The sequence below is a fragment of the Triticum aestivum genome, chromosome 3A (genome assembly GCF_018294505.1).
Source record: "Triticum aestivum cultivar Chinese Spring chromosome 3A, IWGSC CS RefSeq v2.1, whole genome shotgun sequence".
Classification (NCBI taxonomy): domain Eukaryota; kingdom Viridiplantae; phylum Streptophyta; class Magnoliopsida; order Poales; family Poaceae; genus Triticum; species Triticum aestivum.
In genome coordinates, this window is record NC_057800.1 from 577,418,275 (window position 1) to 577,434,940 (window position 16,666).

Genomic DNA, 16,666 nt, shown 5'->3' on the forward strand with positions numbered 1-16,666 from the left:
GGAGATGGAGATCAAAGGCACAAGATGATGATGGCTATATCATATCACTTATATTGATTGCATGTGATGTTTATCCTTTATGCATCTTATTTTGCTTAGTACGGCGGTAGCATTATGAGATGATCTCTCACTAAATTTCAAGGTATAAGTGTTCTCCCTGAGTATGCATCGTTGCTACAGTTCGTCGTGCCGAGACACCACATGATGATCGGATGTGATAAGCTCTACGTTCACATACAATGGGTGCAAACCAGTTTTGCACAAGCAGAATACTCGGGTTAAACTTGACGAGCCTAGCATATGCAGATATGGCCTCAAAACACTGAGATCGAAAGGTCGAGCGTGAATCATATAGTAGATATGATCAACATAGTGATGTTCACCATTGAAAACTACTCCATCTCACATGATGATCGGACATGGTTTAGTTGATATGGATCACGTGATCACTTAGATGATTAGAGGGATGTCTATCTAAGTGGGAGTTCTTAAGTAATATGATTAATTGAACTTTAATTTATCATGAACTTAGTACCTGATAGTATTTTGCATGTCTATGTTGTTGTAGATAAATGGCCTGTGATGTTGTTCTGTTGAATTTTAATGTGTTCCTAGAGAAAGATAAGTTGAAAGATGATGGTAGCAATTACACGGAACTGGGTCCGTAACTTGAGGATTATCCTCAGTGCCGCACAGAAGAATTACGTCTTGGAAGCACCACTAGGTGCCAAACCCGCTACAGGAGCAACGCCGGATGTTTTGAACACCTGGCAGAGCAAGGCTGATGACTACTCGATAGTTTAGCGTGCCATGCTTTACGGCTTAGAACCGGGACTTCAACGATGTTTTGAACGTCATGGAGCATATGAGATGTTCCAGGAGTTGAAGTTAATATTTCAAGCAAATGCCCGGATTGAGAGATATGAAGTCTCCAATAAGTTCTACAGCTGCAAAATGGAGGAGAATAGTTCTGTCAGTGAACACATACTCACAACGTCTGGGTACCACAATCACTTGACTCAGCTGGGAGTTAATCTTCCGGTTGATAGTGTCATTGACAGAGTTCTTCAGTCACTTCCACCAAGCTACAAAAGTTTTGTGATGAACTATAATATGCAAGGGATGGATAAGACAATTCCCGAGCTCTTCGCAATGCTAAAAGCTGCAAAGGTAGAAATCGAGAAGTAGCATCAAGAGTTGATGGTCAACAAGACCACCAGTTTCAAGAAGAAGGGCAAAGGGAAGAAGGGGAACTTCAAAAATAATGACAAGCAAGTTTCTACTCAAGTGAAGAAGCCCAAGTATGGACCTAAGCCTGAGACTGAGTGCTTCTACTGCAAAGGGACAGGTCATTGGAAGCGGAACTGCCCCAAGTATTTGGCGGAGAAGAAGGATGGCAAAGTGAAAGGTATATTTGATATACATGTTATTGATGTGTACCTTACTAATGCTCGCACTAGCGCCTGGGTATTTGATACTGGTTCTGTTGCTAATATTTGCAACTCGAAATAGGGGCTATGGATTAAGCGAAGATTGGCTAAGGACGAGGTGACGATGCGCGTGGAAAATGGTTCCAAAGTCGATGTGATCATCGTCGGCACGCTACCTCTACATCTACCTTCGAGATTAGTTTTAGACCTGAATAATTGTTATTTTGTGCCAGTGTTAAGCATGAACATTATATCTGGATCTTGTTTGATGCGACACGGTTATTCATTTAAATCAGAGAATAATGGTTGTTCTATTTATATGAATAATATCTTTTATGGTCATGCACCATTGATGAGTGTTCTATTTTCACTAAATCTTGATAGTAGTGATACACATGTTTATAGTATTGAAGCCAAAAGATATAAGTTTAATAATGATAGTGCAACTTATTTGTGGCACTGCAGTTTAGGTCATATTGGTGTAAAGCGCATGAAGAAACTCCATGCTGACGGGCTTTTGGAATCACTTGATGCTTGCAAACCATGCCTCATGGGCAAGATGACTAAAACTCCGTTCTCCGGAACAATGGAGCGAGCAACAGACTTGTTGGAAATAATACATACTGATGTATGCGGTCCGATGAGTGTTGATGCTCGCGGCGGATATCGTTATTTTTTTACCTTCACAGATGATTTGAGCAGATATGGGTATATATACTTGATGAAACATAAGTCTGAAACATTTGAAAAGTTCAAAGAATTTCAGAGTGAAGTGGAAAATCATCATAACAAGAAAGTAAAGTTTCTACGATCTGATCGTGGAGGAGAATATTTGAGTTACGAGTTTGGTCTTCATTTGAAACAATGTGGAATAGTTTCACAATCACGCCACCCGGAACACCACAGCGTAATGGTGTGTCCGAACGTCGTAATCGTACTTTATTATATATGGTGCGAACTATGATGTCTCTTACTGATTTACCGCTATCGTTTTGGGGTTATGCTTTAGAGACGGCCGCATTCAAGTTAAATAGGGCACCATCTAAATCCGTTGAGATGACACCATATGAACTGTGGTTTGGCAAGAAACCCAAGTTGTCGTTTCTTAAAGTTTGGGGCTGCGATGCTTATGTAAAAAAGCTCCAACCTGATAAGCTCGAACCCAAATCGGAGAAATGTGTCTTCATAGGATACCCAAAGGAGACTGTTGGGTACACCTTCTATCACAAATCCAAAGGCAAGATATTCGTTGCTAAGACTGGATCCTTTCTAGAGAAGGAGTTTCTCTCGAAAGAAGTGAGTGGGAGGAAAGTAGAACTTGATGAGGTAATTGTACCTGCTCCCTTATTGGAAAGTAGTTCGTCACAGAAATCAGTTCCAGTGATTCCTACACCAGTAAATGAGGAAGCTAATGATGATGACCATGAAACTTCTGATCAAGTTACTACTGAACCTTGTAGGTCAAGCAGAGTAAGATCCGCACCAGAGTGGTATGGTAATCCTGTTCTAGAGGTCATGTTACTTGACCATGATGAACCTACGAGGTATGAGGAAGCGATGATGAGCCCAGATTCCACAAAATGGCTCGAGGCCATGAAATCTGAGATGGGATCCATGTATGAGAACAAAGTGTGGACTTTGGTTGGCTTGCCCGATGATCGGCAAGCCATAGAGAATAAATGGATCTTCAAGAAGAAGACTGACGCTGAAGGTAATATTACTGTCTACAAAGCTTGACTTGTTGCGAAAGGTTTTCGACAAGTTCAAGGAGTTGACTACAATGAGACCTTCTCACCCATAACGATGCTTAAGTCCATCCGAATCATGCTAGCAATTGCCGCATTTTATGATTATGAAATTTGGCAAATGGATGTCAAAACTGCATTCCTTAATGAATATCTTAAAGAAGAGTTGTATATGATGCAACCAGAAGGTTTTGTCGATGCAAAAGGTGCTAACAAAGTGTGCAAGCTCCAGCAATCCCTTTATGGACTGGTTCAAGCCTCTCGGAGTTGGAATATATGCTTTGATAGTGTGATCGAAGCATATGGTTTTATACAGACTTTTGGAGAAGCCTGTATTTACAAGAAAGTGAGTGGGAGCTCTGTAGCATTTCTGATATTATATGTGGATGACATATTGTTGATCGGAAATGATACTGAATTTCTGAATAGCATAAAAGGATACTTGAATAAGAATTTTTCAATGAAAGACCTCGGTGAAGTTGCTTATATATTGGGCATCAAAATTTATAGTGATAGATCAAGACGCTTAATTAGACTTTCACAAATCACATACCTTGATAAAGTTTTGAAGAAGTTTAAAATGGATCAGTCAAAGAAAGGGTTCTTGCCTATGTTACAAGGTGTGAAGTTGAGTTAGACCCAATGCCCGACCACTGCAGAAGATAGAGAGAAAATGAAAGTCATTCCCTATGCCTCAGCCATAGGTTATATCATGTATACAATGTTGTGTACCAGACCTGATGTGTGCTTGCTATTAGTTTAGCAGGGAGGTACCAAAGTAATCCAGGAGTGGATCACTGGACAGCGGTCAAGAACATCCTGAAATACCTAAAAAGGACTAAGGATATGTTTCTCGTTTATGGAGGTGACAAAGAGCTCATCGTAAATGGTTACGTCGATGCAAGCTTTGACACTGATCCGGATGACCAAGCAGAGCATCGTGGCGGTTGGTGGAGTTCCAAGCAGAGCATCGTGGCGGGATCTACGTGTGAAGCGGAGTACATAGCTGCTTCAGAAGCAGCAAATGAAGGAGTCTGGATGAAGGAGTTCATATCCGATCTAGGTGTCACACCTAGTGCATCGGGTCCAATGAAAATCTTTTGTGACAATACTGGTGTAATTGCCTTGGCAAAGGAATCCAGATTTCACAAGAGAACCAAACACATCAAAAGACGCTTCAATTCCATCCGTGATCAAGTCAAGGAGGGAGACATAGAAATTTGCAAGATACATATGGATCTGAATGTTGCAGACCCGTTGACTAAGCCACTCTCACCAGCAAAACATGATCAACACCAAGACTCCATTGGTGTAAGAATCATTACAATGTAATCTAGATTATTGACTCTAGTGCAAGTGGGAGACTGAAGGAAATATCCCCTAGAGGCAATAATAAAGTTGTTATTTATATTTCCTTATATCATGATAAATGTTTATTATTCATGCTATAATTGTATTAACTGGAAACTTAGTACATGTGTGAATACATAGACGAACAGAGTGTCACTAGTATGCCTCTACTTGACTAGCTCGTTAATCAAAGATGGTTAAGTTTCCTAGCCATGGACAAGAGTTGTCATTTGATGAACAGGATCACATCATTAGAGAATGGTGTGATTGACTTGACCCGTCCGTTAGCTTAGCACTATGATCATTTAGTTTATTGCTATTGCTTTCTTCATAACTGATACGTCTCCAACGTATCTATAATTTTTGATAGTTCCATTCTATTATATTATCTGTTTTGGATGTTTATGGGCTTTATTAAACACTTTTATATTATTTTTGGGACTAAACTATAAACCCAGAGCCCAGTGCCAGTTTCTGTTTTTCCCTTGTTTCAGTGTTCCGCAGAAAAGGAGTATCAAACAGAGTCCAAACGGAATGAAACCTTCGGGGGCGTGATTTTTGGAACGAACGTGATCCAGGAAACTTGGAGTTGAAGTCAAGGAAGCTTCGAGGTGGCCACGAGGCAGGGAGGCGCGCCTGTCCCCTGGGCGCGCCCCCACCCTCGTGGGCCCCTCGTGGCTCCCCTGACCGACTTCTTTCGCCTATATATATCCATATACCCTAAAAACATCAAGGAGTAGAATAGATCAGGAGTTCCGCTGCCAGAAGCCTCCGTAGCCACCGAAAACCAATCTAGACCCGTTCTGGCACCCTGCCGAAGGGGGGAATCCCTCTCCGGTGGCCATCTTCATCATCCCGGTGCTCTCCATGACGATGAGGGAGTAGTTCCCCCTCGGGGCTGAGGGTATGTACCAGTAGCTATGTGTTTGACCTCTCTCTCTCTCTCTCGTGTTCTTGAGGTGGTACGATCTTGATGTATGATGAGCTTTGCTATTATAGTTGGATCTTATGATGTTTCTCCCCCTCTACTCTCTTGTAATGGATTGAGTTTTCCCTTTGAAGTTATCTTATCGGATTGAGTCTTTAAGGATTTGAGAACACTTGATGTATGTCTTGCACATGCTTATCTGTGGTGACAATGGGATATCATGTGATCCACTTGATGTGTGTTTTGGTGATCAACTTGCGGGTTCCGTGACCTCATGAACTTATGCATAGGGGTTGGCACATGTTTTCATCTTGACTCTCCGGTAGAAACTTTGGGGCACTCTTTGAAGTTCTTTGTGTTGGTTGAATAGATGAATCTGAGATTGTGTGATGCATATCGTATAATCATACCAACGGATACTTGAGGTGACATTGGAGTATCTAGGTGACATTAAGGTTTTGGTTGATTTGTGTCTTAAGGTGTTATTCTAGTATGAACTCTATGATAGATCAAACGGAAAAAAAGTTTCATGTTATTTTACTACAGACTCTTGAATAGATCGATCAGAAAGGATAACTTTGAGGTTGTTTCGTACCCTATCAGTGTCTCTTTGTTTGTTCTCCGCTATTAGTGAATTTGGAGTGACTCTTTGTTGCATGTTGAGGGATAGATATATGATCCAATTATGTTATTATTGTTGAGAGAACTTGCACTAGTGAAAGTATGAACCCTAGGCCTTGTTTCAACGCATTGCAATACCGTTTACGCTCACTTTATCATTAGTTACCTTGCTGTTTTTATATTTTCATATTACAAAAACCTATATCTACTATCCATATTGCACTTGTATCACCATCTCTTCGCCGAACTAGTGCACCTATACAATTTACCATTGTATTGGGTGTGTTGGGGTCACAAGAGACTCTTTGTTATTTGGTTGCAGGGTTGCTTGAGGGAGACCATCTTCATCCTACGCCTCCCACGGATTGGTAAACCTTAGGTCATCCACTTGAGGGAAATTTGCTACTGTCCTACAAACCTCTCCACTTGGAGGCCCAACAACGTCTACAAGAAGAAGATTGTGTAGTAGACATCAAGGTCTTTTCTGGCGCCGTTGTCGGGGAGGTTAGCGCTTGAAGGTATATCTTTAGATCTTGCAATCAAATCTTTTAGTTTCTTGTTTTAGCACTAGTTTTGTTTGTAAAAGAAAATTACAAAAAAATGGAATTGAGTTTGCCTCATATGCTTCATCTTTTTAATATCTTTCCCGAGAATGATGGAAATGAAAATTGTGCTCAAGTGCTAGAACAAGAAGTCTATAAAATGTTCGGCACTAAATCTTTGAATGGTGAGCATGATTGCAATGCTATTAGTATGAACTCTTTGAATATCCATAGTAGTAATGATGATTGCACTAGTCATGATGAAAATATCTCTTATAAGCATATCGATTTTTGTGGAGTGCATAGAGTTTGCAAGTACATACCAAACAGGGAAGATAGATTCTACAAGAGGCATAAGTATTTGGAAACTAAATGGTTGCAAGAAAGGCTAGATGTTTATGCTGAAAAATTAAACTTTCTTAGCCGTACTTGTGAACTTTGCAATGAACGCGATCATTTCAGTACCCAATGCAAATTGTTTCATGATCGTATCGTGTCCAAAAGTTGTGATGGCTTGATTTCCCTTGCACATCATAATGAACTTAGTTTGCTCTTGGGTTATGAAGAAATGAAACGTATATCTAAGGTTATTCTAGAATTTGCCCTTGATAGAGTTCTTAATTTTGATCTAGAGGAAATTTATATGTATTGTGCGGTGAATTGCATTGAAAATCCTTATATTGCCAATTACATAAAGAAAAGAAAACAAATATAGGATGAAGAGAATACTAATGAAAGGGAAGAGGCTTCCCAATATCCTCCTATTATATGTTATGATGAGTCAGGTAACGAGGAGGAGCCTTCTATTCAACTAATCTCATTAATAAGGAGCTCCGAAAAGAGGATTAAACCCACACATGATGTGAAGAAGAAAAAGAAAAGACGGAGAAGCAAAGGTAAAAATGTATCCTTCCCAAATGATGTTGCTCCTATTACTCATTGTGATGATGATAATTGTTATACTATTGGTGCTATCCATACTATTAATGATGAGAGTGATTATGCTTTTGATATGAAAAGGCCCAAGCTTGGGGATGCTATGTTTGATGAGAATGACAAGTTTGAAAATATATTTGCTGCAATTAATGTTTGTCCTAAGCTTGGGGATGTTATGTTTAATGAAGATGATATTTGTAGTCTCTTAAGTTTTTATATGCAAACTTATTATGATAGCATGCCTCCTACTTATTATGATAATTATGGAAGTGGATTTGGAGAGGTCATGACTTTATTTAGTGATGATTCCACTATCTTGGAAGAGGTTTCAATCGATTATGTTGAGAACAAAGTTGCTACTTATGATAATTATTGTGATGATACATATGCTATAAAAAGTAGTGATAAAAATTGTCATGATTATGATTACCCTTTTTCTGAACATTACTCTTTTAATGTGGAAACAATTTATAGTATTCGAGTCTCTTATGATACTCCCACTATTTCGATTGAGAAGAATTTTGCTTATGTAGAGAGTAGTAAATTTTCTATGCTTGTAGATCATGAAAAGAATGCTTTAGGTGCTGGTTATATTGTTGAATCCATTCATGATGCTACTGAAAATTATTATGAGGGAGGAATGTATGCTTGTAGGAATTGCAATAATATCAAGTTTCCTCTCTATGTGCTTAAAGTTTTGAAGTTATGCTTCTTTTGCCTTCCTATGCTAGTTGATTATTGTTCCTATAAGTTGTTTGCTCACAAAATCCCTATGCATAGGAAGTGGGTTAGACTAAAATTTTCTAGTCATATTCTTCATGATGCTCTCTTTATGTTTCAACTCTTATCTTCTATGCGAGCATCATTGAAATCATCATGCCTAGCTAGGGGCGTTAAACGATAGCGCTTGTTGGGAGGCAACCCAACTTTATTTTTGCTCCTTGCTTTTTGTTACTGTTTAGTAATAAATTAATCATCTATCCTCTGTTATTATTGTGTTTTTATGTTTTAATTAGTGTTTGTGCCAAGTAAGCCTTTAGGATCTTCTTGGGTGATTGTTATTTGATCTTGCTGTAAAACAACAGAAAGTATGCGCTCACGATAATAATTTTTATTTCTTACTAGAGAGCGATAAAATACCAATTCCACTTGCAGTAGATTAATAAACAAATTTTCTAGGACTTCCTAATTTCTTAGGATTTTTGGAGTTACATAAGTATTCGAAACCTACAGATTACTACAGACTATTCTGTTTTTGACAGATTCTGTTTTCTATGTGTTGTTTGCTTATTTTGATGAATCTATGAGTAGTATCGGAGGGTATGAACCATAGAGAAGTTGGAATACAGTATATATTACACCTATATGAATTTAGAATGAGTTCACAACAGTACCTAAGTGGTGATTTATTTTCTTGTACTAACGAAGCTTACGAGTTTTCTGTTAAGTTTTGTGTTGTGAAGTTTTCAAGTTTTGATTGAAGATTCGATGGACTATGGAATAAGGAGTGGCAAGAGCCTAAGCTTGGGGATGCCCAAGGCACCCCAAGGTAATATTCAAGGAAAACCAAGAGCCTAAGCTTGGGGAGGCCCCGGAAGGCATCCCCTCTTTCGTCTTCGTTCATCGGTAACTTTACTTGGAGCTATATTTTTATTCACCACATGATATGTGTTTTGCTTGGAGCATCATTTTATTTATTTTGCTTTGATTGCTGTTGAATAACATACCAAGATCTGAAATTATTAAATGTTAGAGAGTCTTCACATTGTTGCATAATTATTCAACTACTCATTGATCTTCACTTATATCTTTCAAAGTAGTTTGTCATTTGCTCTAGTGCTACACTTATATCTTTTAGAGCACGGCGGTGGTTTTAATTTATAGAAATTGTTGATCTCTCATGCTTCACTTATATTATTTTGAGAGTCCATTAGAACAACATGGCAATTTCCTTTTAGGCATAATAAAAGCTATCATATAAAGTGCATTGAATACTATGAGAAGTTTGATACTTGATAATTGAGATATGAAGATAGTGATATTAGAGTTGTGCTAGTTGAGTAATTGTGAATTTGAGAAATACTTGTGTTGAAGTTTGCAAGTCCCATAGCATGCACGTATGGTGACCGTTGTGTAACAAATTTGAAACATGAGGTGTTATTTGATTGTCTTCCTTATGAGTGGCGGTCGGGGACGAGCGGTGGTCTTTTCCTACCAATCTATCCCCCTAGGAGCATGCGTGTAATGCTTGGTTTTTGATGACTTGTAGATTTTTGCAATAAGCATGTGAGTTCTTTATGACTAATGTTGAGTCCATGGATTATACGCACTCTCACCCTTCCATCATTGCTAGCCTCTTAGGTACCGTGCATTGCCCTTTCTCACCTTGAGAGTTGGTGCATACTTCGCCGGTTCCTGTGATATGATACACTCTATCACACATAAACCTCCTTATATCTTCCTCAAAACAGCCACCATACCTACCTATTATGGCATTTCCATAGCCATTCTGAGATATATTGCCATGCAACTTTCCACCGTTTCGTTCATCATGACACGCATCATCATTGCCATATCGCCTTGCATGATCATGTAGTTCACATCGTATTTTTGGCAAAGCCACCATGCATAATTTATCATACATGTCACTCTTGATTCATTGCCCTTCTCGGTACACCGCCGGAGGCATCCATATAGAGTCATACTTTGTTCTAGTATCGAGTTGTAATCATTGAGTTGTAAATAAATAGAAGTGTGATGATCATCATTAATAGAGCATTGTCCCAAAAAAGAGAAAGGCCAAATAAAAAAAGAAGGCCCAGAAAAAATAAAAAAATAAAAAAGGGGCAATGCTACTATCCTTTTTCCACACTTGTGCTTCAAAGTAGCACCATGATCTTTATGATAGAAAGTCTATTGTTTTGTCACTTTCATATACTAGTGGGAATTTTTCATTATAGAACTTGGCTTGTATATTCCAACAATGGGCCTCCACAAGTGCCCTAGGTCTTCGTGAGCAAGCAAGTTGGATGCACACCCACTTAGTTTCTTTTGTTGAGCTTTCATACATTTATAGCTCTAGTGCATCCGTTGCATGACAATCCCTACTCCTTGCATTGACATCAATTGATGGGCATCTCCCTAGCCCATTGATTAGCCACGTCGATCTGAGACTTTCTCCTTTTTGTCTTCTCCTCATAACCCCCTCATTATATTCTATTCCACCCATAGTGCTATATCTATGGCTCACGCTCATGTATTACATGAAAGTTGAACAAGTTTGAGATTACTAAAGTATGAAACAATTGCTTGGCTTGTCATCGGGGTTGTGCATGATGAGAGAATTCTTGTGTGACGAAAATGGAGCATGACCAAACTATATGATTTTGTAGGGATGAACTTTCTTTGGCCATGTTATTTTGAGAAGACATGATTGCTTAGTTAGTATGCTTGAAGTATTATTATTTTTATGTCAATATTAAACTTTTTTCTTTAATCTTATGGATCTGAACATGCATGCCATGATAAAAAACATTACATTGATGATTATGTTAGGTAGCATTCCACATCAAAAATTCTGTTTTTATCATTTACCTACTTGAGGACGAGCAAGAATTAAGCTTGGGGATGCTTGATACGTCTCCAATGTATCTATAATTTTTGTTTGTTCCATGCTATTATATTATCTGTTTTGGATGTTTATGGGCTTTATTAAACACTTCTATATTATTTTTGGGACTAACCTATTAACCCAGAGCCCAGTGCCAGTTTCTATTTTTTCCCTTATTTTAGTGTTTCGCAGAAAACGAATATCAAACGGAGTCCAAACAGTATGTGCATTTAAAAACCGAACCGAAAAACCATACCGAAAATAAACCGAACCGAACCAATTTTATGGTTTCTAGTTTCCGTATGGTATGAACTTTTCATACCGATTTGAACTTGGTTTTTATGGTATATACTGGAAAACCGAACGGTTAACCGAATAAACCAAAGTAAAAAATAAATTTATATTTCTGGAGATGAACAACCATACAAGTTGTCATTTTTCTTGTACATGAGTCAAATGCACTACTAAGCACGTAATTTTTTCTTGTAACATAGTCATTTTTCTATTTTTAAAATGCTAAGCACGTCCATAACCATCAACAGATGAATCAATGCATGCATATATACTTATATATATAGTCATATACTATTTTTGTAGAATAGTATGTGTTTGTGTTTTGAGTCATAAATTTGCTAATTGTTATTATGTCTTTTCCAAATTCGCGTCAACTTTGGTTTTTATGGTATATACCGAAACCATACCGAAATAATTTGGTATATACCGAAACCAAACCGTATTTTAATTTCATACCATATTTACCGAAGTATTAATACCGTACAAACTGAAAAACCGTATAAATCGAACCATGTAAACCGAACACACAGGGTGACCAAACGGAATGAAACCTTCGGGAGCGTGATTTTTGGAACGAACGTGATCTAGGAGGCTTGGAGTTGAAGTTAAGGAAGCTTCAAGGTGGCCACGAGGCAGGGAGGCGCGCCTCCCCCTGGGCGTGCCCCCACACTCGTGCGCCCCTCGTGGCTCCCCTCACCGACTTCTTTCGCCTATATATATCCATATACCCTAAAAACATCGGGGAGCAGAATAGATCAGGAGTTCTGCCGCCAGAAGCCTCCGTAGCCACTGAAAACCAATCTAGACCCGTTCTGGCACCCTGCCGAAGGGGGGAATCCCTCTCCGGTGGCCATCTTCATCATCCCGGTGCTCTCCATGACGATGAGGGAGTAGTTCCCCCTCGGGGCTGAGATTATGTACCAGTAGCTATGTGTTTGATCTCCCTCTCTCTCTCTCTCGTGTTCTTGAGGTGGTACGATCTTGATGTATCGTGAGCTTTGCTATTATAGTTGGATCTTATGATGTTTCTCTCCCTCTACTCTCTTGTAATGGATTGAGTTTTCCCTTTGAAGTTATCTTATCAGATTGAGTCTTTAAGGATTTGAGAACACTTGATGTATGTCTTGCACGTGCTTATCTGTGGTGACAATGGGATATCATGTGATCCACTTGATGTATGTTTTGGTGATCAACTCGCGAGTTCCGTGACCTCGTGAACTTATGCATAGGGGTTGGCACACGTTTTCGTCTTCACTCTTCGGTAGAAACTTTGGGGCACTCTTTGAAGTTCTTTGTGTTGGTTGAATAGATGAATCTGAGATTGTGTGATGCATATCGTATAATCATACCCATGGATACTTGAGGTGGCATTGGAGTATCTAGGTGGCATTAGGGTTTTGGTTGATTTGTGTCTTAAGGTGTTATTCTAGTGCGAACTCTATGATAGATCGAACGGAAAGAATAGCTTCATGCTATTTTACTACGAACTCTTGAATAGATCGAAAAGAAAGGATAACTTTGAGGTGGTTTCATACACTACCCTAATCTCTTCGTTTGTTCTCCGCTATTAGTGACTTTGGAGTGACTCTTTGTTGCATGTTGAGGGATAGTTATATGATCCAATTATGTTATTATTGTTGAGAGAACTTGCACTAGTGAAAGTATGAACCCTAGGCCTTGTTTCAACGCATTGCAATACCGTTTACGCTCACTTTTATCATTAGTTACCTTGCTGTTTTTATATTTTCATATTACAAAAACCTATATCTACTATCCATATTGCACTTGTATCACCATCTCTTTGCCGAACTAGTGCACCTATACAATTTGTATTGGGTGTGTTGGGGACACAAGAGACTCTTTGTTATTTGGTTGCAGGGTTGCTTGAGAGAGACCATCTTCATCCTATGCCTCCCACGGATTGATAAAACTTTGGTCATCCACTTGAGGGAAATTTGCTACTGTCCTACAAACCTCTGCACTTGGAGGCCCAACAATGTCTACAAGATGAAGGTTGTGTAGTAGACATCAATAACTTATACATTTTCCTATGACTATGAGATTATGCAAGTCCCAAATACCAGAGGAACACTTAGTGTGCTATCAAACGTCACAACTTAACTAGGTGATTATAAAGATGCTCTACAGGTGTCTCCGATGGTGTTTGTTGAGTTGGCATAGATCAATATTAGGATTTGTCACTCTGATTGTCGGAGAGGTATCTCTGGGCCCTCTTAGTAATGCACGTTGATAATCCACAAGTATAGGGGATCGCAACAGCTTTCGAGGGTAGAGTATTCAACCCAAATTTATTGATTCGACACAAGGGGAGCCAAAGAATATTCTCAAGTATTAGCATCTGAGTTGTCAATTCAACCACACCTGGAAACTTAGTATCTGCAGCAAAGTGTTTAGTAGCAAAGTAATATGATAGTGGCGGTAGCGGCAACAAAAGTAAAGACAGCAAAAGTAATGTTTTTGGTATTTTGTAGTGATTGTAATAGTAGCAGCGGAAAGTAAATAAGCGTAAACCAGTATATGGAAAACTCGTAGGCACCAGATTAGTGATGTATAATTATGCCAGATGCGGTTCATCATGTAACAATCATAACATAGGGTGACACAGAACTAGCTCCAATTCATCAATATAATGTAGGCATGTATTCCGTATATAGTCATACGTGCTTATGGAAAAGAACTTGCATGACATCTTTTGTCCTACCCTCCCGTGGCAGCGGAGTCCTATTGGAAACTAAGGGATATTAAGGCCTCCTTTTAATAGAGAACCGGAACAAAGCATTAGCACATAGTGAAAACATGAACTCCTCAAACTATGGTCATCACCGGGAGTGGTCCCTATTATTGTCAATTCGGGGTTGCCGGATCATAACACACAGTAGGTGACTATAGACTTGCAAGATAGGATCAAGAACTCACATATATTCATGAAAACATAATAGGTTCAGATCTGAAATCATGGCACTCGGGCCCTAGTGACAAGCATTAAGCATAGCAAAGTCATAGCAACATCAATCTCAGAACATAATGGATACTAGGGATCAAACCCTAACAAAACTAACTCGATTACATGATAAATCTCATCCAACCCATCACCGTCCAGCAAGCCTACGATGGAATTACTCACAAACGGCGGTGAGCATCATGAAATTGGTGATGGAGGATGGTTGATGATGACGACGGCGACGAATCCCCCTCTCCGGAGCCCCGAACGGACTCCAGATCAGCCCTCCCGAGAGGTTTTAGGGCTTGGCGGCGGCTCCATATCATAAAACGCGATGATTTCTTCTCTCTTATTTTTTTCTCTCCGAAAGCAAATATATAGAGTTGGAGTTGGTGTCGGAGGGTTTCCAGGGGGGCCATGAGGTAGGGGGGTGCGCCCTAGGGGGGCGCCCCCACCCTCTTGAGAAGGGTGTGGGCCCCCTGGTCTTCATCTTTGGCGAGGATTTTTTATTGTTTTTTCTAAGATGTTCCGTGGAGTTTCAGGTCATTCCGAGAATATTTGTTTTCCGCACATAAAACAACACCATGGTAATTCTGTTGAAAACAACGTCAGTCCGGGTTAGTTCCATTCAAATCATACAAGTTAGAGTCCAAAACAAGGGCAAAAGTGTTTGGAAAAGTAGATACGACGGAGACGTATCAACTCCCCCAAGCTTAAACCCTTGCTTGTCCTCAAGCAATTCAGTTGACAAACTGAAAGAAAGAAATAAAAACTTTTACAAACTCTATTTTCCCTTATTGTTGTAACTATATCAAGCCAGCATTCAAGTTTTCAGCATAGATCATAACAAACCACATTTGCAATAATTTTCAGGTCTCATAATTACTCATATCAATAACATAATCAACTAGCAAGCCATAATAATAAATCTCAGATGACAACACTTTCTCAAAACAATCACAATATGATATAACAAGATGGTATCTCGCTAGCCCTTTCTGAGACCGCAAAACATAAATGCAGAGCACCTTTAAAGATCAAGGACTGACTAGACATTGTAATTCATGGTAAAAGAGATCCAATCATAGTCATACCCAATATAAATTAACAATGATGAATGCAAATGACAACTGCCCTCTCCAGCTAGTGCTTTTTAATAAGAGGGTGATGACTCAACATAAAAGTAAATGGATAGGCCCTTCGCAGAGGGAAGCAGGGATTTGTAGAGGTTCCAGAGCTCGGTTTTGAAATAGAGATAAATTGTATTTTGAGCGGTATACTTTCATTGTCAACGTAACAACTAAGAGATGGCGATATCTTCCATGCTAAACACATTATAGGCGGTTCCCAAACAGAATGGTAAATTTTATACTCCCCTCCACCAACAAGCATCAATCCATGGCTTGCTCGAAACAACGAGTGCCTCCAACATACATCAGGTCCCAGGGGGAGTTTTGTTTGCAATTAATTTTGATTTAGTTTGCGTAAAGCATGGGACTGGGCATCCCGGTGACCAACCATTTTCTCGTGAGTGAGGAGCGGAATCCACTCCTCTTGAGAATAACCCGCCTAACAAGGAAGATAAGGACATCCTTTGTTGATACATGAGCTATTCGAGCATACAAAACAAAATGTTTATTTGAAGGTTTAGAGTTTGGCACATACAAATTTACTTGGAACGGCAGGTAGATACCGCATATAGGAAGGTATAGTGGACTCATCTGGAATAACTTTGGGGTTTAAAGGATTGGATGCACAAGTAGTATTCCCGCTTAGTACAGGTGAAGGCTAGCAAAAGACTGGGAAGCGACCAACTAGAGAGCGACAACAGCCATGTACATGCATTAAAATTAATAAACATTGGATGCAAGCATGAGTAGGATATAATCCACCATGAACATAAATATCGTGAAGGCTATGTTGATTTTGTTTCAACTACATGCGTGAACATGTGCCAAGTCAAGTCACTTAAATCATTCAAAGGAGGATACCACCCCATCATACCACATCATAATCATCTCAATAGCATGTTGGCACACAAGGTAAACCATTATAACTCATAGCTAATCAAGCATGGCACAAGCAACTATGATCTCTAATTGTCATTGCAAACATGTTTATTCATAATAAGTTGAATCAAGAACGAGGGACTCATCATATTTACAAAAACAAAAGAGGTCGAGTTCATACCAGCTTTTCTCATCTCAGTCAATCCATCATATATCATCATAATTGCCTTTCACTTGCA